The 27,937-nt window shown below is 42.2% G+C and overlaps 1 protein-coding gene and 1 pseudogene across 1 annotated transcript in view; one reads left to right on the top strand and one right to left on the bottom strand.

Moving 5' to 3' along the window:
• Window positions 1-27,937, bottom strand: part of LOC126456182 (delta and Notch-like epidermal growth factor-related receptor) — a 554,374-nt gene that overhangs the window by 442,076 nt on the left and 84,361 nt on the right. The gene's annotated exons all lie outside the window — the stretch shown is intronic.
• LOC126429870 (5S ribosomal RNA) lies at window positions 7,564-7,680 on the top strand (annotated as a pseudogene).

Below are 27,937 nucleotides of genomic sequence, written 5' to 3'. Positions count from 1 at the left end.
TCTAGCGGCTACACCGGTTATTAATGTACCGGCACTTCACATTTGCAATGGCTTATCTCGCGCTAATGTCAACCTGTGATCTTGCAGTGTTAATCACTTAAATATATTACAAACGTACTTCCGAAACAGAATTACTCTACATTAATTATATTTTGTGGTTGGTTTTTTATCCGCCGGTGTATTTCAAAGTGGGAGCTCATTGCAGAGCATGCATTGTTGACCTTTGTGATCAAACACCCAGTTAAGAATGTTGTCCCACCTTTCATAATGTCCAGGAGACCATAATAAATCGAAGTGAATTCATTATAATTATTGTCTTTGAATAAAAGTGTCATTTCTGTTCGTCTCACTGCGTATTTCCTTCAGTTACCTTTGTACTATATGTAAATGTTCTTTCTGCGTATAGTCCAAACTTCATCAAGCTATGTTACTTGGCAGTGAGACGTCATGTGAAATTTACTTTCGTCTTTACGTTTTGCACCCCATTCCATTTCAGAGATAAAGGTTTCGTTATGAGTGTCCCAGGGAAGCGGGATACAACTGCTGTTGTTCTCTACGTACTTAAACGATTTGTCGGATAGCCTGAGCTTGAGGTCCAGCTGTGGTTTATTTGAAATGGCAGTAATACTTCCCAGTAAAATGCGATAGCTGAAATTTGCAGACAGTACGTAGCGGTGGTTTGAAAGATACTTCAGAAAAAGAAAGTAACATATTGTCTGTGAGAAGGAAAAGTCGTCCTGTGGGCATTCTCTCTCACAAGAGACATCTCTCGGTTCGTACAGGAGTTCGTATTGAAACGTATCTACACGTCTCCGTCTCACGTTTCTAACCAGACTTGCGACGGCGTGAGATTGTGTTGGTCTTGGTTTGTATACAACAGTATTTGCAGTCTTAGAGGAGGAGTGAGGTTAATACGCCACCCAGTCGGTTATCTCACCAAGTAGTTGACGTGTTTACGTGTGTGTCAGTATTGTCAAACATACAGCAAAAATTTACGAAACCATTAATGTCTGGAACGTTTTAATTTTGCGGTATACACGTGAAGAAGGCGTTAGCCAAGGGAAGACTGTGTAGGACAGAATGATGGCACTTTCGCAATGTTTGTGTTGGATCTGATTATTCAGAAACAGGAATATTCATTTGACTGCTCAATTAATATTACATTGTAGAGAATAGTGGATGAAGAGAACGACTTTATACACTATAACGCGATTAACAGTGTTCAAGATTGTAGTGCTAGTGGCAGTGGGAGGATAGTAACCATCAAAGAGAAATTAAGAGTTCTGGTGACGATGAACCTTCACCTGAAACGAAACCCAATACTCTTAGCATTTTAACAAAATTTTCAAAAGAATGTCTTGAACATATTTATGATATGATAGAATTCACGTCAATTTACGACCTGAGGCTCTTTATTGCAGAGACATCCATTTATAAAAAAGCACGTCGAATATCAAAGTAATATTTGGTTATGTGGTGAAAAAAGACGTAATGAGTATTTTGAGGAAACAAGGCGATCAAAGAACTGGAGCTAACACAGCACATTCTATCTCAATTTTGCACACCAAGGAATGAAGGAAATTGTGTCCATTAATGGCACCTGAAATTTTAGGCAAAGCAAAAGCAACAGAAATTGGGCAAATATTCTTCAGCTTTCACAGAACATCTCTAGAAAGAATGTAGAACGTGTCATAGACACATCACTGCTTCCATAACAGCCAGAGATGTACAGGAAAATCAAGATATTCGCCAGTCTGTGGCCCGTTTTGTTGAAGAAGTAAAGTTTCCAGATACAGCCACACTGCATTTGGAACACTGACTAAAGTGGATTTAATTGTGAACTAACTTCTGATGAGACACTATCTAAAAAAGGGGAAAAAATCACAGTTGCCATCGTCCAGTCTGCACACAATACAATTCGTAGGTGGACTATGAGTGGATACCTGACAAGCGTACTTTTGTCTTCAGGAAAAAACTTTTGCCCGAAAATTAAAAAGGCTATTCACGACAACCTTCCACAGGACATACATTTGGAGGCTAGCGCAAGTGGTAAAGTGCAAAAAAGATCATTTAAAATCCTTTTTGTTATTAACGACAGTGACACGAATAACCATAAGCGTATCTTACTTTGTTATTCTCTGAGTGCGCACAAGGACACAACAATAGTAAATGATTCATTTGGGGGTAAAGACAATGAGTGCGTGATCATTCCGCGAACTATGTAGAACCTTTGGATGCATATTTCTTGCGGCAGCACAAAATATATACAAGAAGGATAGCTGACTCTATAAGGACACTCTGCAGTGACATGAACAGAAATTTTCGTAATGAAAATTCATTCTATTATTCGTAACCACCCCTCTGTTTCAGCGTATCAGCCTATACTTCAGTATTGCTGACAAACGGCTAGGTGCAATACTTCCGCACGTGTTTCGGAATTTAAGAATGTGATTCAAGTGACATGTGATTTTGCAGCTCAGTAATGTCCTATGAAGATTATCCCCACGATTATCCACATACTCCTTTCGTCAAAAGTGCCTATTTGGGTTCTGCACATTGTTTCATGCATTTTCTTGAAGGACCTCACGCATATTTTTTAAGTTCGACAGTGGGCGGAAAGAGAGTAACACAATCGAATGCTTTCACTATCCTAATCGGAGTGGCTTCTAAATACAATCACACTGGACTCGCATTCGGGAGGACGACGGTTCAATCCCGCGTCCGGCCATCCTGATTTAGGTTTTCCGTGATTTCCCTACATTGCTTCAGGCAAATGCCGGGATGGTTCCTTAGAAAGGGCACGGCCGATTTCCTTCCCCATCCTTCTCTAATCCGAGCTTGTGCTCCGTCTCTAATGACCTCGTTGTCGACGGGACGTTAAACAGTAATCTCGTCCTCGTCGTCTAAATACAATCAGAACATCGAATCCCTGTTCGAGCCGAGAGACTTGCCTCGTCAAGAGTGCCGTACGGGTCTGTACTATGCTCACAATTGTTTTCCTTACGCATAAACGACATCTCGTTGGTTCTGCCACCCTGCAAGCATAATTTCTCTACTGACCATTTCCAGCGTTACCTGCAGACGTAAGTACTGCTATCGTATACGTGAATGGTGAAATGTTATGTGGAATTGTTGGCTCGGATGATATTCCACGGGTTGGGTTCAGCTTCCGATCGGAAAGGGTGTTCTCCCCCGGCACACAGTGGCATCTAATCCCTGTGGATGTATGAGAGTTCCGTCGTACGTGTATATGTAGATTATTGGTGAGTGTATTGGATGCTGCTCTAGTGAAGTGTTATGTTAGTGTTGTATGACGAAGATAGAAAGTAGATGGTGAAACACGATACCGGCACATGGCCCACATCTCTCGAGGAGCACCAATGGGGCTAAACGACCCCTTCCGACGGACGGATCACCTTCAGCAGTCTTCCTCGCCCTCACTTCATGGGAAATTGAGAAGAGGTCCGGTATTTAATCGATGACATTTGTGCAGAGATCGGTGATCAGCACCTTTACGCCACCATTTCTCCTCCCTTTTCCGGCCAGATACCGGCAGTTAAAGTTTCATCCCCAACCGGGATTCGAACTGCTACGGAGAATAACTCTATCGCACAAGCGTGCGTTATCGATCCCTGCTACAACCACAGGTGCGCGCATGACTGATTATTACAGGTGCAAAGCTATATCAGAAAAATTCCCAAGTAATGCTAGTATCCCATCACAAATTAGTAATGCCTGAATTGCTTTAACAATTGCTTCCTATAGTTCTCAACAGCGTTCCAATAACTTATCAGAATACAGTGAAGACGTTGCGTAGAAAGATCTTCTCTAGTATCCACCTTGGTGGCTGCATTGGAAATCTGCGCGATTTCCATGAGTGTAACTATCGTCATATTCTGGGGAAGTGAAGAACTTGTGTCTAACTTTAGATGAGCATCTCAGATATGCGTAAAATACAAGGTGTTTTATATTCTGGGCATCCGCATCAGTTGAATGGCATGATGGTAACAGGACTTTCGCTGACAGTTGGTAAAATTGTTGTTTTATTGGTACATAAACGGTTCCACGGGTTAAAGTTGCGACATCAGATGCAAACTATCTAGTAAAGAGTAAAGTCTCAACTTCATGGGTTACTAAAATTAAAAAAGGGCATATCTAAAATATATTCACAATGTTAAAAGCTCATAGGAGTACAATCACTCCTAGTCAAAGTGTATTATTCAGCGCTCGTTGTCAAAATAACATTGGCGAACGAAGGGTGACATAGACAATTTCTGGTGGTTGGATCCTGTAGTTAAAAGCCTTTAGTTTGTGATTTGCCAGCTTCTAAAAGAAGAAAAAATTATTTTGTAGGGAGTGAGCACTTAGGAATATTTTATAAAAATGGAATTGGTTATAAAATTGTCACTAATAATGTGATCAGAATTATATTAATGCCGTCAGCCGCTCACGGGCGTTGATATATATCAACGGGGACAGGTGAAAATGTGTGCCCCGACCGGGACTCGAACCCAGGATCTCCTGATTACATGGCAGACGCTCTATCCCTCTATTCTTTTTTTTTTCGTTGTAGATCGTTGTGTTTGGACGTTGCGGACGTCACATGACATCCGTTCAAGATCGTTTGTTGATCCTTCCACTCAGTTTTTTTATTACAGAGGCCAACCGGCTCTCTGACCGAACACATTGAGCTACCATGCCGGCTCTGAGCCACCGACGGCACAGAGGATAGTGCGACTGCAGGGACTATCTTGCGCACGCCTCCCGCGAGACAGTCATTCTCACCTTGTATGTCCACACACTACATTCGTATTGTCCTACACAAACACACTCATTACTCGTGGAAGACATTCTTACTAAGTCCCGTAAGAGTTCGTATTTTGGCACTCTTTTTAATGGTTGTGTCAGCCAACACATGCGATTGATCACTTTTAATTTGCCACGGTTTTTAATAGCAGTTGTAACAAACATTTAAGTAAAAATACTTTCAAAATAGTAAAATATTCTTTAAATAACTACACAAGTATGATAAGATGTGCAGTGTACACGCTGAATTCATTTGCTTTGTTACTGTGAAGAATATCATGTTTTGACAGATATTTGCATAATGAAATGATATAAAAATGTAATAAATCAAGAAATAAAACAGATACAGATACGTAACATACAGGTATGATGGCTATAGGGCAATGCTATAATCTGCGATATCGTTAGTTGAAACTGCATGAAGTATTTAAAACTTTTTATTTCAGAGGTTCACAGTGAAAATATTTAACATCATAAAATATTAACTTTTGTAGTTTTGAAGATACTAAAAATATTGTTGTGTCACTGGATGCGCCTCATTTTTCTGAGACTGCAAATGTCTTCAGATGTACTTTATTATTTGTCGAATTTCTAAAAGCTGTAACTTAGCCATCTTTCAGATTTTCTCGAAGTCCGCCAGTGCTGATGAACTTCGCATTCTTCTGAGCGACTGCCCGCTGTCCCAATTCGCAGCTTTGGGGTTTATCCACTTCCGACCGATGCTTTGTCCCCTCACCTGGGCTCGTCAGCAACCGTGGCTGCCTGTGGACTGGTCACGGCGCTTTGGCGGCCTTGCCAGTGTCCGCGCTGCACTCAGCCTCCCAAACTAATTCTCCTCATACCTATACTAGGCAGCCGACTAACTCGTCTACATGCACATAGCGTTATAAAGTCCAAAATTGTGCATATGGCATGTGATTATTGTAAACACAGACTGTTGACAGAATATTTCAAAGCATTATGTTTCTATGAAGGTAATAAAATGGTTCAAATGGCTCTGAGCACTATGGGACTCAACTTCTGAGGTTATTAGTCCCCTAGAACTTAGAACTAGTTAAACCTAACTAACCTAAGGACATCACAAACATCCATGCCCGAGGCAGGATTCGAACCTGCGACCGCAGCGGTCTTGCGGTTCCAGACTGCAGCGCCTTTAACCGCACGGCCACTTCGGCCGGCATATGAAGGTAATAATGACAAGTATAAAACCTGTACTAATCAAGATTCTGTAACTTTTCTTATACATTGCATCGATGTATGGCCAAGATATAATGATTTATAATATCCCTAATTTTCTAGGCTTCTCAAGTTGACAAATTAATTTGTTGAAACTGGTAAGGTGAATTTAATAATATATGTACAACTTATGAGTGAATTTTATTCTAAAATATAGTCTACATTTGCTGAAAAAAATAACAGGTAGCATGAAGCAATGGATTTAATAATAATTGTAATAACAACAATAATAATTACAAGGAGTTATCATGAGTATACAAACTGAATATCTTTTGAATGAACACCAGTACTGTTAGATACAGAACACATAATATCTACAGCGTGTTACAAAAAGGTACGGCCAAGCTTTCAGGAAACATTCCTCACACACAAATAAAGAAAAGATGTTATGTGGACATGTGTCCGGAAACGCTTACTTTTCCATGTTAGAGCTCATTTTAGTTTCGTCAGTATGTACTCTACTTCCTCGATTCACCGCCATGATTTCATACGGGATACTCTACCTGTGCTGCTACAACATGTGCCTTTACAAGTACGACACAACATGTGTTTCATGCACGGTGGAGCTCCTGCACATTTCAGTCGAAGTGTTCGTACGCTTCTCAACAACAGATTCGGTGTCCGATGGATTGGTAGAGGCGGACCAATTCCATAGCCTCCACGCTCTCCTGACCTCAACCCTCTTGACTTTCATTTATGGGGGCATTCGAAAACTCTTGTCTACGCAACCCCGGTACCAAATGTGGAGACTCTTCGTGCTCGTATTGTGGACGGCTGTGATACGATACGCCATTCTCCAGGGCTGCATCAGCGCATCAGGGATTCCATGCGACGGAGGGAGGATGCATGTATCCTCACTAACGGAGGACATTTTGAACATTTCCTGTAACAAAGTGTTTGAAGTCACGCTGGTACGTTCTGTTGCTGTGTGTTTCCATTCCATTATTAAAGTGATTTGAAGAGTAGTAATAAAATGAGCTCTAACATGGAAAGTAAGCGTTTCCGGACACATGTCCACATAACTTATTTTCTTTCTTTGTGTGTGAGGAATGTTTCCTGTAAGTTTGGCCGTACCTTTTTGTAACACCCTGTATATGGGGCAGTCAAATGGAAACGAAGCAGCTGGAAAGAGAGGACGTAAACTGTTCATTATTTCAAAAGTAATCGCCATAACTGTTACTACATCTATACCACTGTGAGACCAGACGGGCAAGGCCCCCGGAAAAATGTTTGTGGTTGCCTATGGGACCATGATTGTACCCAAATGTGCACCTCTTCATCCGAACCTAATCGACGTCCACGAATATGTTTATTGAGGGCTTCAAAAACGTGAAATCTCATCGGGAGAGATCGGGACTGTATGGAGGATGTATAATAGTTTTCAAGCAAACCTTCTTCAGCGTAGTCGAAACAACCTTGTCTAAATGTTGGCCCGCTGGGAAGTCCTTACACATCCTCCATACTGTTTTGATATCTCCCTGTGCAATTTCCACATTTTTGAAGGCCTTAAGAAAGGGATTAGGCAACGGCCTTGCCGCAGTGGATACACCAGTTCCCGTGAGATCACCGAAGTTAAGCGCTGTCGGACGTGGGCGGCACTTGGATGGGTGACCATCCGGCCGCCATGTGCTGTTGCCATTTTTCGGGGTGCACTCAGCCTCGTGATGCCAATTGAGGAGCTACTCGACCGAATAGTAGCGGCTCCGGTCAAAGAAAACCATCATACCGACCGGGAGAGCGATGTGCTGACCACACGCCCCTCCTCTCCGCATCCTCAATGAGGATGACACGGCGGTCAGATGGTCCCGATGGGCCACTTGTGGCCTGAAGACGGAGTGCTAAGAAAGCCATTCGTGGCTGCCGATTTGCTTCGGGTAAAAAGATCCATACCTGGGCACCATTATAGTTTCTTAGGCAACTAGAAATATTTTTCCATGAATGCAGTGACCATCTTGTCTCACATGGGATAAATGTATTAACAGTTACGGCGAATATTATGAAACAAAGAACAGTTTACTTACTTTTGGTCGCATTTGTTTCCTTTTCATTTGACTGCCCCTTACATACAATAGTTTAACAGTTTTGAGCCTTCTATGTCAAACATCCTTGTATTGACTTGGGCCGTAAGTTGCTGGTACTACTATGGCTACAAGAGTAATATTGTCAAATTTTGCGCTTGCATTTTGCAAATCAGTGAGAATATATACTTATTTCTACAAAGCTTAGGCGCCTGCCTCGTCCGACCACAGTACAGAATCCGACCTGCATTTGTAGCAACAGAGAAGGTTGCTGACATATGCCTTATAGCCTCGTCGTGTTATTTGCGACTGGAAAAAAAATTCATTTTGCCTTTACCCTTCTTTGTCCGATCCAGTCGACTGAGTTAGCTTTAATAAATGGCCAAATTTAATTTCATGCACTGCAATTACTTCCGAAACAGGTAATTAATTGCCATTTTCGCATGCCATGCTGTTTGAAACAGTATATTCGGGCAAAGGAAAGCGCAGTCATCGCGTCCCTCATTTGCACGGTTGCCGAGTCTGTAATTGCACGACATGGACACAAAGAGAAATAATTATCGCAGAAATTAAATTTTTGCATGTTAGACCGTCAGTATTTTCGTTTTGTTGTTGTATACACTCCGGCAGGAAATACTCGTAACTGCAAACATGGAAAAGCACACTATCGCAGATTCGTCAATCGGATTTGAGCAACGCAAAAAAAGTCGGCCAGTTAAATAATTACTCAAAACTGGACTCCGTAGCCGCTGTGGCATGTTTTCACGACGCGTTTCAACTTCTGGGATTGAACATTATTAGTTTGATAATACAGCGTTGTTCAGAATTACTTTATTTCATTGTGGGTGAGTGTTAATGAAAATAATTAGCGATATGCACTTTGTAACACCCCCGGAAGTACAAATGGGGGGGGGGGGGTACTTTAAACTGTTTGTCGTTTCGTGACCGTTGCTTTTCTTGACCGTGCGCCCTGTCCACACCACGTACCTGATAACCCCGCGGCGGTCGTACTGTTCTGCTTCACACCGCTGTTGGCTTGCCTGAAATTATTTATCGAAATATGCAAGCGAGTAAGGGGAGCCACTCAACGTTAAAACACAACCTTGTTCGACGTCTGGTATGAAGAACTATATTCTGAGACGATTAATGGAAAATCGCAGGTTGCACTGTTTACATTCTAATTCGGAAGTGTTATCCCAATTAATGGATGATTAACAGTCCACAAAATATCATTTAGATGAGCGTACGAGTAACCGACACGACGCGGGTGATTGTTGATGATGCAGAAGACGAATTATCGAACGAAAGTTCTTAAGCTCGTCACACAAACAGATATTTGGTAATAGTCCTCCTTGTCACTAGTAATGATATAACACTGTTCGTAAAGTTAGTTTTTCATTTCTCAGTTCTCACTTGTACGAGCGTGAGCGTAACGGTCGCCGCGCGGCTGATTGTTGATAACGCGGAAACGCGATGATCGAACGCACGTCCTCACGCTCGCTACAAGACACTGGCACTTGACTGCACTCTTTTATGGTAACTAATTTCTACTGATTCACATCAGTTCATTCTGGGAGACCGAACACGGCGCGGATGATCGATGCTGTGCGACACGCAACGAGAGGAAACATAAATACGTTATCGACGGCACTGCTCACTTTTTCATTACTTCTGGGACGCACTTTCCTCTGAATCACTTCCATATTTCATCACTTTACTGTAACAGCACTTGTAGCTACACTACAACCTGAATACTAAAAGAAGCCTCTCACTTGCAGAGCTACACACTACACAACATAACAGTTCCGTGTCCCGCGCTCGACTCTCTACAGACGAGGCTGTACGCAAAGATACTCCACAACTAAGTCAGCGATAACACAATACGCTTACAACTTCTTACGCGCCACACTCAAATAAGACATTACTTCGAGGGGCTTTCAGTAACTATGGCAATACTTTTTTTTCTGAAATAATTTTCGTTCTGTTCATAATTTCAATACAACATATCATTTTCCAAACTTTTGGCTAGAATACCCTGTTTCTCAACATCATCTCCGTTCAATGAAGCGGTCTTACACCACCTTACTGGGAGGGCCTGTAAACCCGCGTGGTACAGCTCTACTAGTCGATGCCAGAGCCAACGTCTTGTTCCATCAATAATCTCCCCGTCAATCACGTACACTTCCCACGGAATGCACCCTCCATTCAGTTTAACAAGTGGAAGTGGGAAGGTGTGAGATCCCGGCCGTAGGATGGATGAAGAAGGATAGTCCTCATACCTGTATTAGGCAGCTGACTAACTCGCCTACATACACGTAACGTTATAATGTCCAAAACCGTGCATTTGGTACGTGATTATTGTAAACACAGATTGATGACAGAATATTTCATAGCAATATTTTTCTATGAAGGTAATAATGACAACTATAAAACCAGTACTAAGCAAGTTACTGTAACACTTTTCTTATACGTTGCATAAATGCATGGCCAAGATTTAATGATTTATAATATCCCTAATTTTGTAGGCTTCTCAAGATGACAAATTAATTTGTTGAAACTGGTAAGGTGAATTAAATAACGTCTGTACAACTTACGACTGAATTTTATTCTAAAATATAGACTACATTTGCTGCAAAAAATAACAGGTAGAATGAAGTAATGAATTTAATAATAATTGTAATAATAATAATAATTATTATTATTATTATTACAAGGGTAATCATGAGTATGTAAACTGAATATGTTTTGAATGAACAGCAGTAAAAAATACATTTAATACTCTTAGATACACAACACTTAATAACTATAAGGGGCAGTCAAATGAAACGAGGCAGACTGAAAGAAAGGACGTAAACTGGAATGAAATTTTCACTCTGCAGCGAAGTGTGCGCTGATATGAAACTTCCTAGCAGATTAAAATTGTGTGCCGGACCGAGACTCGAACTCGGGACCTTTCCCTTTTGCAGCCATGTACTCTACCAACTGAGCTGCCCGCGAAAGGTAAAGGTAAAGGTTCGAATCTAGGTCCGACACACAGTTTTAATCTGCCAAGAAGTTTCATATCAGCGCACACTCCGCTACAGAGTGAAAATTTGATTCTGGAAACATTCCCCAGGCTGTGGCTAAGTCATGTCTCCGCAATATCCTTTCTTCCAGGAGTGCTAGCTCTGCAAGGTTCGCAGGAGAGCTTCTGTGAAGTTTGGAAGGTAGAAGACGAGATACTGGAGGAAGTAAATGAGGCGATCTTACACCACCTTACTGGGAGGGCCTGTAAACCCGCGTGGTACAGCTCTACTAGTCGATGCCAGAGCCAACGTCTTGTTCCATCAATAATCTCCCCGTCAATCACGTACTGCTTCCCATGGAATCCATCCTCCATTCGGTGTAACAAATGGAAGTCGGAAGGTGTGAGATCCCGGCCGTAGGATGGATGAAGAAGAATACTCCAGTTAAATGTTGTGACCTTGTCTCGGGCGTGCACACTTTGGTGTGGCTTTGCTTTGACACGAAGAAGGAGAAGTTCGTTTGCATTTTAGTGGCGACGAACACGCTGAAGTCGTTTCTTCAATTTCCTGAGGGTGTGTCCGACAGGCTGGCACGCGCGAGATCGTACAGGTTTGCACGAACTTACTGCGATTATGACAGACTCCTCGCCCAACGACTCACCATGGTTTTGTTCAGTGCCAGGTAGCCGTAGACGTTGTGCAAGCGCCTGTGAATATCCGCGATGCTCTGGTTTTCCGCGAAAAGAAGCTCAATGACCTCTGCTTGGAAAGCACGTCCTTTACAGACGCCATTTTGAAGGGTAGTATAGCGCCGCCACCTATCGGAACATTGTGAAACTGTGGGGACTGAACGGGAATATTCCACAATGTGTCACAACAAATTCCGCATTAGTCAACCGATACTGCCCGAGAGAAAAATGTATGAATGCATTGTCTCGAGGCGATATGAATTAAGGGCGGTAAGACGTGAAACGGGCCGATTTGGAGCAGGAGAGGCACCACAGGACATTTTAATTTACACTGTCCATACTTTTACAAATAAATCCGTAAAACTTTGTTAGCATGACCAAGAAGGATTCAGGATTCACACTCATAGCAGAGGATGTTCAAAAACATAACAAAACAAATTTTTTTTATATGTGAAATTTCATCATTTTCTCACTTGGTATTGGCTGCATTTGTTGCTGTAGGTACACTTTTCTTCATAAGTAAGAGAGATCCTTCGATGAATTTTGCACAGTATACAAACCATACTTACAGGTGTATGAAACTCTAGAATTTCCCAAACCTGTTAAAAACTGTGGTAAAAATTGAGATAATTATCTATAAAATTCGAGTTTTCTCTAAACACGAAGTTTAAAACGTAACAGCCCATTCATTTTTCCATAGACTAACTAAATTCTAGAGTTTCATACATCTGCAAGTATGGTTTGTAAGCTGAGCAAAATTCATCGAAGAATCTCTCTTACTTATGAAGAAAAGTGTACCTATAGCAACAAATGCAGCCAGTAGTAAGTGAAAAAAAATCATGAAATTTCAAATTAAAAAAATATTAATTTTTCGTGTTTTTGAACATCCACTGCTATGAGTGTGAATCCTGAATCATTCCTGGTCATGCTGACAAAGTTTTATGAATTTATTTGTAAATATAGACAGTGCAGGTTAAAATGTCCTGTGGTGCCTCTTCTTCTCGAAGTCGGCCCCTTTGACGTCCTACCTCCCTTTAACAAAATCTTCTCTTGCTTCTAGCTGTGTCAGGGAAAATAATATTTTGCATTGCTTAATGAATACCCCTCGTACATTGTCCGTTTCTTGTTACGCCATGAGTGCGGACCGGTGAGGGCAGTATTATGCTATTGGAGACATTGGCCTGCACTTCCACGGGACCTGTGGTAGTAGTCGAAGGCACCATACCAGCTGTGGAGCACGTAATCATTACTGCAGACCACCTGCATCCCTTCAGGCTTGATGTTTTCCCCGGCAAGGATGTCATCTTCCAGGAAGATAACGTATTTGAAGAGATATCGTATCGAAGGTTCATACCGCTTTCAGGAAAAGCGGAGGAATGTCAGCCAACAAGTCACAACGCGCATGGAAGTATATGTTGAGTGGTCGTGATGGACGCCTATTGAAGAGCATTGTGACGGAAAACAAGAGGACGACAGCTGTGTAAGTCGCTGCAGAACTGAATGTCGACTCGAGAACCCTGTCAGCACCAAAACAATACGATGGGGTCACCGTAAAGTGGGTTTTGTAGGGCGATATGGAATTCAGCTGCTGAGAATTTTTCCAGATAGTATAGCTGTGGTCCATGGAACTCTTCAATCCCTGACGTTTCGTCCAAGGCTACGTTGGACATCTTCGGAGGTGCTCCTGATTGTGCTGAGTCCTGCCGACCATGGACCACGGTCATATAACCCGGAAAAATCCTCAGCAGCTGAAACATCCGGTCGTGAAAGCCTTCATAGTATGATCTGAAATTCCGTGATGCAAATGCCCATGACAGGAAAAGGTCTTGCCGAAGCCATAAACCTGGACTGTGGAGTAATCGAAGAAAGTCATTTGGTCGGATGAATCCTGCTGCAAACTGTTTCCAACTTCTCACTTAGTTTACGTCTCAAAAGTGAAACATGGCTAGGGGTTTCGGAGATGATTCGACCAGCCATGTCGTAGTATTCCACGGATCCCATAGTTTCTCTGCAAAGTAGCATTACGGCTAAGGATTATGCGACTATTTTGCCTGACCTGGTCCTTCCCACGGTAGTGTATTTGCTCCCCAATGGTGATGTTGTGATCCATGAACAACTCTTTCACACAGCTAGCATCGCACAGGACTGATTTTGTGAACATGATGATGAATTATACCATCTCGCTGGCAACCACAGTCATTAGATCACAATATTATTGAGCCACCGTGGTCCACTTTCCAGATAAAGAAAGCATGATCGCTAGCCACCATCACTGTTAACTAAACTTGCAGGAAGAATGATACAATATTCCCTTGAACATCATACAGGACCTATATTTGCCCATTTCAAGACAAAAGGAAGCTGCTTTACATGCCAACAGTTTTCCAACACCATATTAAACACATAATTTGTTGTGTTGTGCTTCCATACCTTTTAGAACGCTAACGGCAGCCAGCACTTTTCCCACAAACAACCATCCCGCAATTTACGGAAATGCATGACTGTGCTTAGACATATGGGGTGTCCCACTCAAACCTCCCTGATTTCAAGGGCCCAGGAGAGAAAAACCGCAGTAGATACAACAATGAAAAACGCACCACGCTGTACAGCATCTCAAAGAATTTATATTCCCGCGTCAAAAGTGCGAAGTATCGTCGCCAGAGTGTAGCATGGTCGCATGAAGTGAAAATGGTGAATCCATAGCAGTGCGCGCAAGCAGTAGTGCGGTTCGCAGAAACATAATCGCCGATTACTGTGTAAAGAAATTATCGTCGTGTGTATGAATGTGATCCACCTGATGTGAAAAATTTAAGAAATGGTATAGGAAGTTTCTGGCAACAGGAAATGTTCTGAAACATTCTGGCGGTGCACATTACGGAGTTTCAGAAGAAACAGTGGGCATCAGACAAACGTTTCTCAGAAATCCGCGCAAGTCAATTCGTCAATCATCATGTAGTTCACCAGCATCTTCGTATGTGTGCTTATAAAGTGCAAATTCTGCAACATCTGATGGCGTATGACAAACCACGTCGACAACAATTTGCTGCGGATATGCTGCAGTGTATTAATATCGATGCCAGCTCCCTGGAAAGATGTTTATTCTCAGATAAAGCAAACTTTCTTCTATCAGGAAGGGTTCGGATTTGGGGTCGCAAAATCCACACATTGTCACTGAACATGTTGTGATAGCCCTAAACTAAGCGTCTTGTGCGGGCTAATGCACGACAGGATTGTTGGCCCGTTCTTCTTTGCGGAACAAACAGTGAATGGGTCAGTACATCTGGATATGTTGGAGCAGTTTGTGTACCGTCAGATACAAGACTTGCAACCCAACATCATTTTTCAACAAGATGGAGCTCCGCTGCATTGGTCAGCGGCTGCTCGCAACTTCCTGAATAGGAAATTTTTCAATCGTTGAATCGGACGCGGAGGACCCGTTACCTGGCCACCACGTTCACCCGACTTTACGCCACTTGATTTCTTCATGTGGGGATTCGTGAAGGACCGCGTGTATGCGACCAAAGTGTCGATATTCCTACTTTGCGACATCGTATCACTAAGGCGATTGCAACAATATCAGAGGAAATGTTACAAAGATCTTGGTAAGAAATTGAATATAAATTCGATATTCTTCGTGCTACAAACGGTCCACATGTCGAGGTGTATTGACGATAAATAAACAAATTCTTTGAGATGCTCTACAGTTTGGTGTATTTTTCATTTTCGTATCTGCTGGTTTTTTTTTTTTTTTTTTTTTTTTCCTAGGGTCTATGAAATCAGGGAAGTTTGAGTGGGGCACCCTGTACAGTATTGTGCGACACACCTTCGGAAACCTACCAAGGAATCACAAATCAACTGCGTTCCAAAGGTGGGCGGACACAATATGACAATGATCTGCCTCATCACTGTATAACTAGTATATTATGTAGCTGTCAGAATTCCGGAACGCCTACTCGATCTGACCACACAATCTTCAGCATTCTTCTGTAGCATCACATGTCAAATGCTCCTTTTCCACTGTTGTCTGAAGTGCTTACCGCTTACATTAAACTTGCATACAAGGCTACACTCCAGTGAAACACACATCAAAAAAAGTTTGGCGTCACCTCGGTTCCGAGAGTTCTGGAATCTGTGCAAAAAATTGGAATAGAGATCAACATAAACATCGTTTCCGCCCTTTTTATTGCTCATGAAAACCACACATTGCATGTTGTACCACCATACAGCGAGACCTTCACAGGTGGTGGTCCACATCGCTGCACACACCGGTATCTCTAATACCCAGTAACACGACCTCTTACACTGATGCATGCCTGTATTCGTCGTGGCATACAAGCCACAGATTCATCAAGGCACTGCTCGTCCACATTGTCCCACTCCTCAATGGCGATTCAGCGTAGATCCCTCAGAGTGGTTGATGGGTCACGTCATCCATAAACAGCCCTTTTCAATCTATCCCAGGCATGTTCGATAGGGTTCATGTCTGGTGAACATGCTGGCCACTCTAGTCAAGCGATGTCGTTTCTGAAGTAAGTCATTCGCAACATGTGCACGTTGGGGGCACGAATTGTCGTCCATGAAGACGAATGGCTCGCCAATGTGCTGCCGATATGGTTGCACTATCGGTCGGAGGATGGCGTTCGCGTATCATACAGCCGTTGTGGCACTTCCATGACCACAAGCGGCGTACATCGGCCCCACATAATGCCACCCCAAAACAACAGGGTACCTCCACCTTGCTGCACTCACTGGACCGTGAATCTAAGGCGTTCAGCCTGACTGCGTTACCTCCAAACACGCATCCGACTATTGTCTGGTTGTAGGCATAGCCACACTTATCGGTGAAGAGAACGTGATGCCAATCCTGAGCGGTCAGTTCGGCATTTTGTTGAGCCCATCTGTACCGCACTGCATAGTGTCGTGGTTGCAAAGATGGACATCGACATGGACGTCGGAAGTAAGGTTGCTCACGATGCAGCATATTGCACACAGTTTGAGTCGTGACACAACGTCCTGTGGCTGCACGGAAAGCATTATTCAACGTAGTGGCTTTGCTATCAGGGTTCCTCCGAGCGATAATCAGTAAGTAGCGATCATCCACTACAGTAGCAGCCCTTGGGTGGCCTGAGCGAGGCATGTCATCGACAGTTCCTGTCTCTCTGTATCTCCTCCGTGTCTGAACAACATCGCTTTGGTTCACTGCGAGACGCCTGGACTCTTCCCTATTTGAGAGCCCTTCCTGGCACAAACTAACAATGCGGACGCAATCGAACCGCGGTATTGGCCGCCTAGGCATGGTTTAACTGCAGACAACACAAGCCTTGTACCTCCTTCATGGTGGAATGACTGGAAATGATCCCCCTCCGCCTAATAGGTGCTGCTCATGCATGGTTGTTTACATATTTGGGTGGGTTTAGTGACATCTCTGAACAGTCAAAAGGACTGTATCTGTGATAGAATATCCACAGTCAACGTCTATCTTCAGGATTTCTGGGAACCGGGGTGATTAAAAACTTTTTTTTTTATGTGTGTATATCCAGAATACGCTTCGTGCCACTCACTTTTATATTAGACTCGCGATCCTAGCAGCGCATCTCATTTGCTAAATATGTACAGGAATCGTATGTACATCCTAATCTCCTCTTCATCCCTCTCTCTGTCCATCTCCTTCTTCTCCCCCCTTTTTCATTAGCTTCCCCTCCCTCTCCCTTCTCTCTCTCTCTCTCTCTCTCTTTTTCTCTCTCTCTCTCTGATCCTGAGCCTTCTTTATTGTTATTGCAAACGAAGCCTTTATGGGAAATTAAGTCATTATAAATGAATGAGTTAATCAGTTGAGATCATTACCACAATAGTTACAGGACATATCTGTCCAGAAGCTGTATCTGTGAGGATAGTAGCGTCAATGACAGTATTTACCACAGTTTTGATCTGTAAACAGGCAGGCTTGCAAAGTCTCGGGTCGCTCAGATTCCGTAGTGGTAGTTCAGTCATAAGTCGGTAACCCACAAATACAACTTTCCTGTAAAAACTGACTGCCACGAACAAAACAGCACAGTTTTTGTTCATAATTATATATAAGGAGAAAGGTTTATGATGAAGAAACAATTTGTCTGAAGTTTAAAAGCCTTGATATCTCATTTAAAGCTGACTGCGAGAAAGAAAACGAAACTGTACATTTTCACTGCAGAGCATTATCTTTCTCGCAGTCTCTTTTAACAGAAAATCTGTACCTTCTTTTAATACGTATATATATTTTTTGTAAGAAATAAAACAGTTAAGAGCTTCACGAGATCTTTGCTAACAATGTTTCCCTCTCTATCATTAAACATATACACAGGGCGGGGCAAATAAAAGTGATCCGGAAGACTGGATACTACTGGCAGCATTAACGGAGTAGGAAAAGACCTACATTTGCTTCCAATGGGACGGAGCAACTGTTCACACAGCCATCAAAACTTTGGAGCACGTTTACACAACCTTCTCACCTGACAGAGTCGTCAGCAGAGGTCAGTCTCGTCGCGGCCCTAGCTGCCTACGCACCCGATCTGTTAGTGAGCGATTACTTTGTGTCGAGAACCCTCAAGCCTAAGGTGTACTGCGACAACCCTCATTATCTTTAAGAACTACAGCAAGACATTGCGGACGAGACTGCAGCGATTCCAGCAGTCCAGCTTCGATCCGCCTTCAGGACCTCACTGACCACACCCAAAAAGTGCTATGACATGAATGGTTGTCACTTTCAATATCAGCTATAGTGAGGTTAGTACTGCATTTCCATTCCACTGCTGTGTTTCTTTCTACCCTGGAAATCTGTTCAAATGGTTCAAATGGCTCTGAGCACTATGGGACTCAACTGCTGAGGTCATTAGTCCCCTAGAACTTAGAACTAGTTAAACCTAACTAACCTAAGGACATCACAAACATCCATGCCCGAGGCAGGATTCGAACCTGCGACCGTAGCGGTCTTGCGGTTCCAGACTGCAGCGCCTTTAACCGCACGGCCACTTCGGCCGGCGAAATCTGTTCTCCAGGCCACTTTTATTTGCCCCACCCTTCGTTGCATACAATTGAAAGACGAACAACAAATATCTCTCCGAGATTTTTGCTAACAACGTTTACCCATTAAGTATAACATATATATTTATTGACCACATACACTGAAGAGCCAGAGAACCTGGTAGACCTGCCTAATATCGTGTAGAGCCCTCGCGAGGACGCGGAGGTGCCCCAACAAGGCATGGCATGGACTCAACTAATGTCTGAAGTAGTACTGGAGGGAACTGACACCATGAATCCTGCAGGACTGCTCATAAATCCGTAAGAGTACGAGAGACTGGAGATCTCTTCTGAACAGCAAGTCGAAATGCATCCCAGATACGCTCAATAATGTTCATGTCTGGGGTTTCGGTGGCCAGAGGAAGTGTTAAAGGGCTCCGGAAAGGCTCAAAATCATGAAAAGTTCAATTTTTACTTTTTTGCGTTTTCTGAATCTGCAGACTATTACCTTTTAATAGATATATAATTTATTCAATTCCGAAGACTACAACTATTTTTAAATTTTTTTTGAAATGTGTTCTACATGGGCGTGACCCACTGTGGCGCTGTTAAACTGCTGTCTAATGGTGTTATTATTAACGTCCGTGTTCATCAGGTACATTTTAGTGATGTGAGATAAAGTACGTGTTGTGGCTAACCTATGATGGTTCAATATATATCGCTGGTGTGATTGTCGATTGTTTCATGTTTATTTACTCTGTCGTTATCTCGAAAATATTCGTAATTAATTCTGTTTCTTGAGTCTCTGTTTTGTTGAGGTATAATAATGAGTAAAAGTAAAGCTATTAGAAATCCTCTGAAGGCTTTTAAGAAAAGGAGAAATGTTGGAAAGCCAAAGGTATGTATTATTACTGTAAACAATAAAGACGATAACCAAGTGAGTGAACCTAACCTCTCAAGTACACCTGCCCATAGCAGTCAAAGTGGGAAAGAAAATACTTCACAGAAGAAGTTTGGTTCAATGAGTGAAAACTATGAATGTTTTATGGGCGAATCGGATGTGAATGAAATATTTGATATGTCAGTTCTCAAAGGAATTTTTTCAAACTGTGTAAGATGTATTCATTGTAGTGAAGTTGGTCTGGAACTCTCCATAATAAAGCACGTAGGACTTGCTAGTGAAATACAACTGAAATGTGATAAGTGTTCATACATGACCACCTTTTGGAACAGTGTTGCAGTAACTGCAACTGAAGAAAATGGTAGCAAAATCTACGAACACAACAACGAGCGATGCTTGCTTTAGACAAGGAACGCCTTCAGGCTGCAGACAGGGCCGTAAAGAGTCTAGAAATACAAGCAAGAGTAAACAGGAGGAGGAGCAAGAGGAAGCTGGAGGAGGAGTTTGCAGAGGATGAAGATAATCCATCCTATGGACCTGGAATGCACTAAAAAATTAATCCAATCTTTGTCGCTCGATTCCCAAAACTTTTATTTTCTCATACTAAATACATGTTTTCTAAGGATCTTCCAAACATATTTGTTTCAAACTTTCAGTAAATGTTACACAGTACCTTCTGCATAATTTAACACAGCCTTTTTCCAAAAAACTGTATATTTTTGAATATATAAATAAAAAATTGCAAAAAAATGTTGTGAATTTTCATTACAATTGAAAAAAAATCATCTTTAATAACTGAACTAAAATTTTGTAAAATCCCTGTGTTAAGTTGTAGCCCATATTCCAATAAATAATCTGTAAAAAGTTCAACTTCCTACCTCAAATACTTTCTGAGGAAAGATGTAATTTATAAGCGTTATTTTAACATTGCAAGTATAGGGCGTTCCGGAGCCCCTTAAGAATCAGAAGACTGTTCCTGGAGCCATTCTGCAGCAATTCTGGACGTCTGGGGTGTCGCATTGTGCTGTTGGACTATCAAGGATCCCATATCACTCCACCTGCACACGCTCCACACCATTACAGAACCTCCGCCCTGTTCACATGCAGGGTTCATGGGCTCTTGAGGTCGTCTTCATACCCGTACATGTCCATCCGCTCGATACAGTTAGAAATGAGACTCGCTGGACCAGGCAATATGTTTCCAGTCATCGACAGTCCAATGTCTGTGTTGATGGGCCCAGGCGAGGCGTAAGGCTTTGTGGCTTGCAGTCATCAAGGGTGCACGATTGGCCCTCGGCTCCGAAAGCCCACATCGACGATGTATCGTTGGATGGTTCGCATGCTGACACTTGTTGATGGCCGAGCATTGAAATCCTCAGGAATTTGCGAAAGGGTTGCACTACTGTCGCGTTGATCGATTCTCTTCAGTCGTCGTTGGTCGCGCTCTTGCAGGATCTTTTTCCGGAGGCAGCGATTTCGGAGATTTCATGTTATGCCAGACTCCTGATATTCGCGGTACACTCGTGAAATGGTCTTACGGGAAAATCGCCACTTCATCGCTACCTCGGAGATGCTGCGTCGCATCGCTCGTGCGCCAACTATATCACAGCGTTCAAACTCACTTAAATCTTGATAACCTGCCATTGTAGCAGCAGTAACCGATCTAACAACTGCGCCAGACATTTGTTGTCTTATATAGGCGTTGCCGACCACAGCGCCGTATTCTGCCTGTTCACATATTTCTGTATTAGAATACGTATGCTTATGCCAGTTTCTATGGCGCTTCAGTGTATATTTAAATATTAGCAACCTATATCCGTCCGAAAATTATAAGAGTATCCTGCAAAAATAAGAAATAAATTGGTCAAGAATTTTCCCACTTTGTGTATTCCATCTATATTTATGTGCCATGTATATTAAAAAGTATGTAACCTAAGGCCGTCTGAATGTTAAAAGTATCGCGAAAAATTTTCGAGTTTTTGGTAAAAACATTGATCAAGAACTTGTCTTCATACAGTAAGTATAGACATATACACAAATTTAAATATTATATATATATTTAAAAAATATATAGCCTATCTCCCTCTGAATGTTTATTAGAGCAGCGTGTAAAAATGTGGCGGAAAATGGTCAAGAACTTTCGATATTTTTGCTAAAAAAAACTTTCCCCTCAAGCAGTTTGTATATATTTGTATACAATACATTTTAAAATAATATATAGGCTATGTCCGTCCGGATGTTTATTAGAGTGTAGTTTAAAAATTTCAAGTGAATCGGCCTAGAACTGTTAGAGATTTTTGATACCAATAATACAGGATGACCTTTTTTATATGGTGTTGTAGATGCAGGTTTTATATATTATATGTATTTAAAAATGTGTAGTCTATGTCTATCCGAACGTTTTCTGGAATTTTTAATGCAAAAATCTGAATTAATTCGGTCACGAATATCTCGAGCTTTTTGCAGACAATTTTTCCATTTATGTAGCTCATGTTTATGTACAAAATTATATGAAAATTTTCGCAAAAGCAGCTGTGATAATAATGACCTGTCCAAAATTCGAAAAATAATAGTGGTATCGACAACTATTGCTGAGGAAAAGTAATGCTAGAGGAGTATGTCCCGTTACACGTCCCATTCGGATAACTCTTTCGTGGTGTCTCATTTTAATGTATATATATTTCCAACATCCTGTGCATAAAAGAATGAAAGGAAAATAGTTTATCGCTTACTCCATTTTTGCAGTTTACGCAGTAATACTTCAGCATCTGGCATGACTTTATCTCTTTAATACTATCTCTGTACGCAACACCGTTTGCAGACAGTATGCACATATACAACTGAATGTACCTGCAACATTATATCATTGTATAACGTACAGTAAAGGAGCTATGATGTCGGACACATTGAGATGTGTCAAAGATAAGTTTCTCTAAAAACGAAGCTCGAATTGTCGGGACTATATTCATCCAATGTTCGTGATTATGGGAGACCATCTAGTGAATTTTAACGAACTTTAAATATAATTTCAAAGCTTTCTAAACTTTTCGTTGCTCACGCCCCCGAAAAACCATGAAAGGAAAGCAGATTATCGATTACCAAATATTTGTCTCTTACGCGTCAAAACTTTACCAGCAACCATGAGACATAAATTTATTATTTCTTTATTACTAACTCTCTTCGCTACGTATTTTGTAGATAGTATCGACATATTCTACTGAAGAAATTGTATCATCGTATGACATATATTTTAGGAGGAAAAACTACCTTTTCAGAAGAAAATGCAAGTAGTTCTCAATATTGGTTGTATAAATGTATATAAAATTAACAAAAATATTGGAAGGTAGTTCTAATACAATTACAAAAACTGTACTATAATTGTAAAAAATAAATATGTGTGGTACTATAAACACAGAAGAATGGGATACCTGCAACTAGGTAAATAATCCGAAACTAATAGAAGCAACATAGTTGGGATTTTGCGCCTTCAGCCATAAAGGTTTTCCAGGCGAACAACAAATCATTCACACATTATGTCATTTTTAAACTATGTCAAGTTTTAAAACTGTTTCGCTTCCTCACATATTAGAGTTCGATTTTTCACAGAATTGAGGTTGTATTGTTTAGAGGTAATTTTCTGATTGCAGAGCGGATGGTGCGGGAAGTGGAGCTTTAGCAGAACAATTACGCTCGAGTACGAATGTAGCGGGTAGCGGAGGGACCGACCGACCGACGTTTGTTTTGCGCGAACGTGTGTTTGCGCTCTCTCGGTCGCGGCCACGGCCGAGGGCCCTCGAGAGGCGCTGGTGGTTGGGTCCTCCACAACTCGCAGACCACCACACAGCTCAGAGGTCGCGCTGTAGCGCCGCGGTGGAGGACTGCCGTGTTAACGCCCGCACACTAGCTGACCGTCTGCTGTAATGGTCACGCGCGACAGACTGTCAAAACTCTAAGCGCTTCATGTGTACCTAGAACTGCACTCTACCAAAACTACGGTTGGGTTGGTTTGGGGACGCTACATAAATGACATAGTAAATGGTAGGATTAAAGGAATATAAGGAATATTAGTAGCATTGGTAGGGAAAGATACACATATGAATGCGTTGTTTGTTTGCTTGTTCGTTTTACAAAATGGTTCAAATGGCTCTGAGCACTATGGGACTTAACATCTATGGTCATCAGTCCCCTAGAACTTAGAACTACTTAAACCTAATTAACCTAAGGACATCACACAACACCCAGCCATCACGAGGCAGAGAAAATCCCTGACTCCGCCGGGAATCGAACCCGGGAACCCGGGCGTGGGAAGCGAGAACGCTACCGCACGACCACGAGCTGCGGGCGTTCGTTTTACACATAACTAGAATCGCACATCAGCCCTTGTTAGCGAATTGTGTATTTTATACCCTTACAGAACATAAATTTCGTTTACGAATAACTTCAATTGGAACTATCACATGGGTATTGTTGTGTGTAAAGCAAATCAAAGACTGAGATTTATAGGTAAAACACTTAGAAAATGCAAAAGATCGACTGAAGGGACTGCGTACAGCACTCTTGTGCGCCATCTTCTGGAGTATTGCTGTGCAGTATGGGATCTGCGTCACATGGGACTGACGGAGGACATCGGAAAAGTTCAAAGAAGGGCAGTTCGTTTCGTTGTATCACGAAATGGGGGAGAGAGTGCAACGGACGTGACGCATGGATTAGGGTGGCAGTCGCCGGCCGGAGTGGCCGAGCGGTTCTAGGCGCTACAGTCTGGAACCGCGCGACCGCTACGGTCGCAGGTTCGAATCCTGCCTCGGGCATGGATGTGTGTGATGTCCTTAGGTTAGTTAGGTTTATGTAGTTCTAAGTTCTAGGGGACTGATGACCTCAGAAATTAAGTCCCATAGTGCTCAGAGCCATTTGAACCATATTTTTTTTTTTTTTTTAAGGGTGGCAGTCATGAAAGCAAAGGCGTTTTTCGCTGCGGCTGAATCTTCTCGTGACATTTCAACCAGTAACTTTCCTCTCCGAATGCGAAAATATTCTGTTGGCTCCCTCCTACATAGCGAGAAAGGATCGTCGTGATAAAATAAGAGAAATCACAGCTCGCACAGTAAGATGTAAGTGTTCGTTTCTCCCGAGAGCTGTTAGAGAGTGGGACCGTAGATAACTAGCTTGAAGGTGGTGTGATGAACCGTCTGCCATACACTTAATTGTGAAGTGCAGAATAGTCATGTAGATATATATATACAAGTAACAAAAATTATATGATCGCTAACTTCTTCGTTGTTATGTGAACTTCGATGCAACTACAGTTTACATACACAAACACAAAAGATATACAGAGTGGTCCATTGATCGTCACCGAACCAAATATCTCACGAAATAAGCGTCAAACGAAAACTACAAAGAACGAAACTTGTCTAGCTTGAAGGGGGAAACCAGATGGCGCTATGGTTGGCCCGCTAGATGGCGTTGCCATAGGTCAAACGGATATCAACTGCGTTTTTTTAAAATTAGGAACCCCCATTTTGTATTACATATTCGTGTATTACGTAAAGAAATATAATTGTTTTAGTTGGACCACTTTTTTCGCTCTGTGATGGTCACAAACATACGGCTCACAATTTTAGACGAACAGTTGGTAACAGGTAGGTTTTTTAAATTAAAATACAGAACGTAGGTACGTTTGAACATTTTATTTCGGTTGTTCCAATGTGATACATGTACCTTTGTGAACTTATCATTTCTGAGAACGGATGCTGTTACGGCGTGATTACTTGTAAATACCACATTAATGCAATAAATGCACAAAATGATGTCCGTAAACCTCAGTGCATTTGGCAATACGTGTAACGACATTCCTCTCAACAGCGAGTAGTTCGCCTTCCGTAATGTTCGCACATGCATTGACAATGCGCTGCCGCATGTTGTCAGGCGTTGTCGGTGGATCACGATAGCAAGTATCCTTCAACTGTCCCCACAGAAAGAAACCCGGGGACGTCAGATCCGGTGAACGTGCGAGCCATGGTATGGTGGTTCGACGACCAATCCACCTGTCATGAAATATGCTATTCAATATCGCTTCAACCGCACGCGAGCTATGTGCCGGACATCCATTATGTTGGAAGTACATCGCCATTCCGTCATGCAGTGAAACATCTTGTAGTAACATCGGTAGAACATTACGTAGGAAATCAGCATACATTGCACCATATAGATTGCCATCGACAAAATGGGGGCCAATTATCCTTCCTCCCATAATGCCGTACCATACATTAACCTGCCAAGGTCGCTGATGTTCCACTTGTCGAAGCCATCGTGGATTTTCCGTTGCCCACTAGTGCATATTATGTCGGTTCACGTTACCGCTGTTGGTGAATGACGCTTCGTCGCTAAATAGAACGCGTGGTAACGTTTCACATGTGGCTAAACACTTCCTGTTTCCTTAAATAACGTAACTATCTGGCGAACGGTCCGGACACTTGGATAATTGTATACCGCGCATCATACATAGCACACGCCCGTTGCGCGTTTTGATCACAATAGCCATACATCAACTCGATATCGACTTTTTCCGCAATTGGTAAACGGTCCATTTTTAACACGGGTAATGTATCACGAAGCAAATACCGTCCTCACTGGCGGGACGTTAGGTGATACCACGTACTTATAAGTTTGTGACTATTACAGGGCCATCTATCACAAAGCGAAAAAAGTGGTCCAAGTAAAACATTCATATTTCTTTACGAACTACACGAGTATATACAAAAATCGGGGTTCCTATTTAAAAAAAAAAAAAGCTGTTGATATCCGTTTGACCTATGGCGGCGCCATCTAGCGAGCCAACGATAGTGCCATCTGGTTTCCCCCTTCAGGCTAGAATAGTTTCGTTCTTTGTAGTTTTTTCGTTTGATGCTTATTGCTTGAGATATTTGGCCCGTTCACTATCAATGGACCACCCTGTATAATTATTTTTGTATTCATATCGGGTCTCCAGCCGAAACATCTCGTCATCTGAACACAACATATCGTCGGTCCACCTGGACGCCACATCAGCTGAGTAGGCCGCCGCACTATCTCGCCCAACTGGAATCAAACACGCCGCATCGGCTCCTTTATACACCGACCGTGGGACCACCGCGCGTGCGCGAAAATAACTGCCCTCTAGCGACAGGCGCAACAGCGCACCGCTGTTGAACGCTCACGGAAAAGATAAATCGGTATCAAACACTACTGACAGTTTTCGAAAACCCAGACAGGGACCGTTGTTTCTTAATGTCAAACAGAACAGGGTTCCAACACTTACTTAAACGATACCCCTTATCTCTTTTTATAATATTGTCAGATAGCCGGATTTCAGTGGCTTATTTCACTACACAGTCCCAATACCGCGACGCAGGAGCAACCATTTGTGTCTCATCGTACAACATTTTATGTCCTTCCGTAAGACAATGTTCCGCCACCGCAGATTTTTTCTGGCTCCAATAAACGCGTGTGGCGATGACGCTCCACGTAATTATCCTGGACCGTACGATTTGTTCTTCCAATACAGACTTTCCTACAATGGGAGGGAATCTTGTAGACTCCGAGCTTTCTCAAACCTAAATCATGCTTCACTGAGCCCAGCCGGGCTCTGGTCATAGCTGGCGGGCGGAATACACTTTTACTATCAAATTTCTTTACAATTCTACCTATTTTTGAAGATATGTTTCTCGGTAAAGGTCGGAATGCCACCTATTTGGTTTTATCTTCCGTTGGTTTCCGCGTAAGTCCAATCTGTATAGCACGACGGATCTGATTCTCAGTATAACCATTCTGCTTGAACAGTTGTCACCTAAAGAGCTGTAGAATCACTGAGGTGTTGCCATAAAGACGTTTACCAACTCGCGTTAGTTATTGCTTGAGGTAGGCGTGCGAAGATGCCACGCCCAGCCCACTGCAGCTGTCAGTGATCAGTTTATGTCGACTCAACTATAAGCATCTTATAACAAACCCAGATTATGAGATTATTATGCCAAATATAGTTTGTAATGCCATCGTCAGTTTACCAAAAACTGCGATCCTATCTCCTTTTATTTGCAGTTATAAAGCAGAGGATCCATGTCTATTGCACTAACAACCAACACTAAAGTATCTACGAAACTGCAATATTTATCCAAATTACTTCGCTACATATCGAAACATATTTCGTATCTTTCAATGCAAAAGTTTGCTGTTATTAGTAGTATTATTATTATTATTACTGAGCTGGTGTTGTATTGTTTTATTGAATGTTAAGGACTACATTACGCAATA

This window comes from Schistocerca serialis, chromosome 1 (assembly GCF_023864345.2).
Source record: "Schistocerca serialis cubense isolate TAMUIC-IGC-003099 chromosome 1, iqSchSeri2.2, whole genome shotgun sequence".
Taxonomy (NCBI): Eukaryota; Metazoa; Arthropoda; class Insecta; order Orthoptera; family Acrididae; genus Schistocerca; species Schistocerca serialis.
Note: the sequence above shows the minus strand (reverse complement) of the source record. Positions and strands in the feature narration are given on the sequence as shown.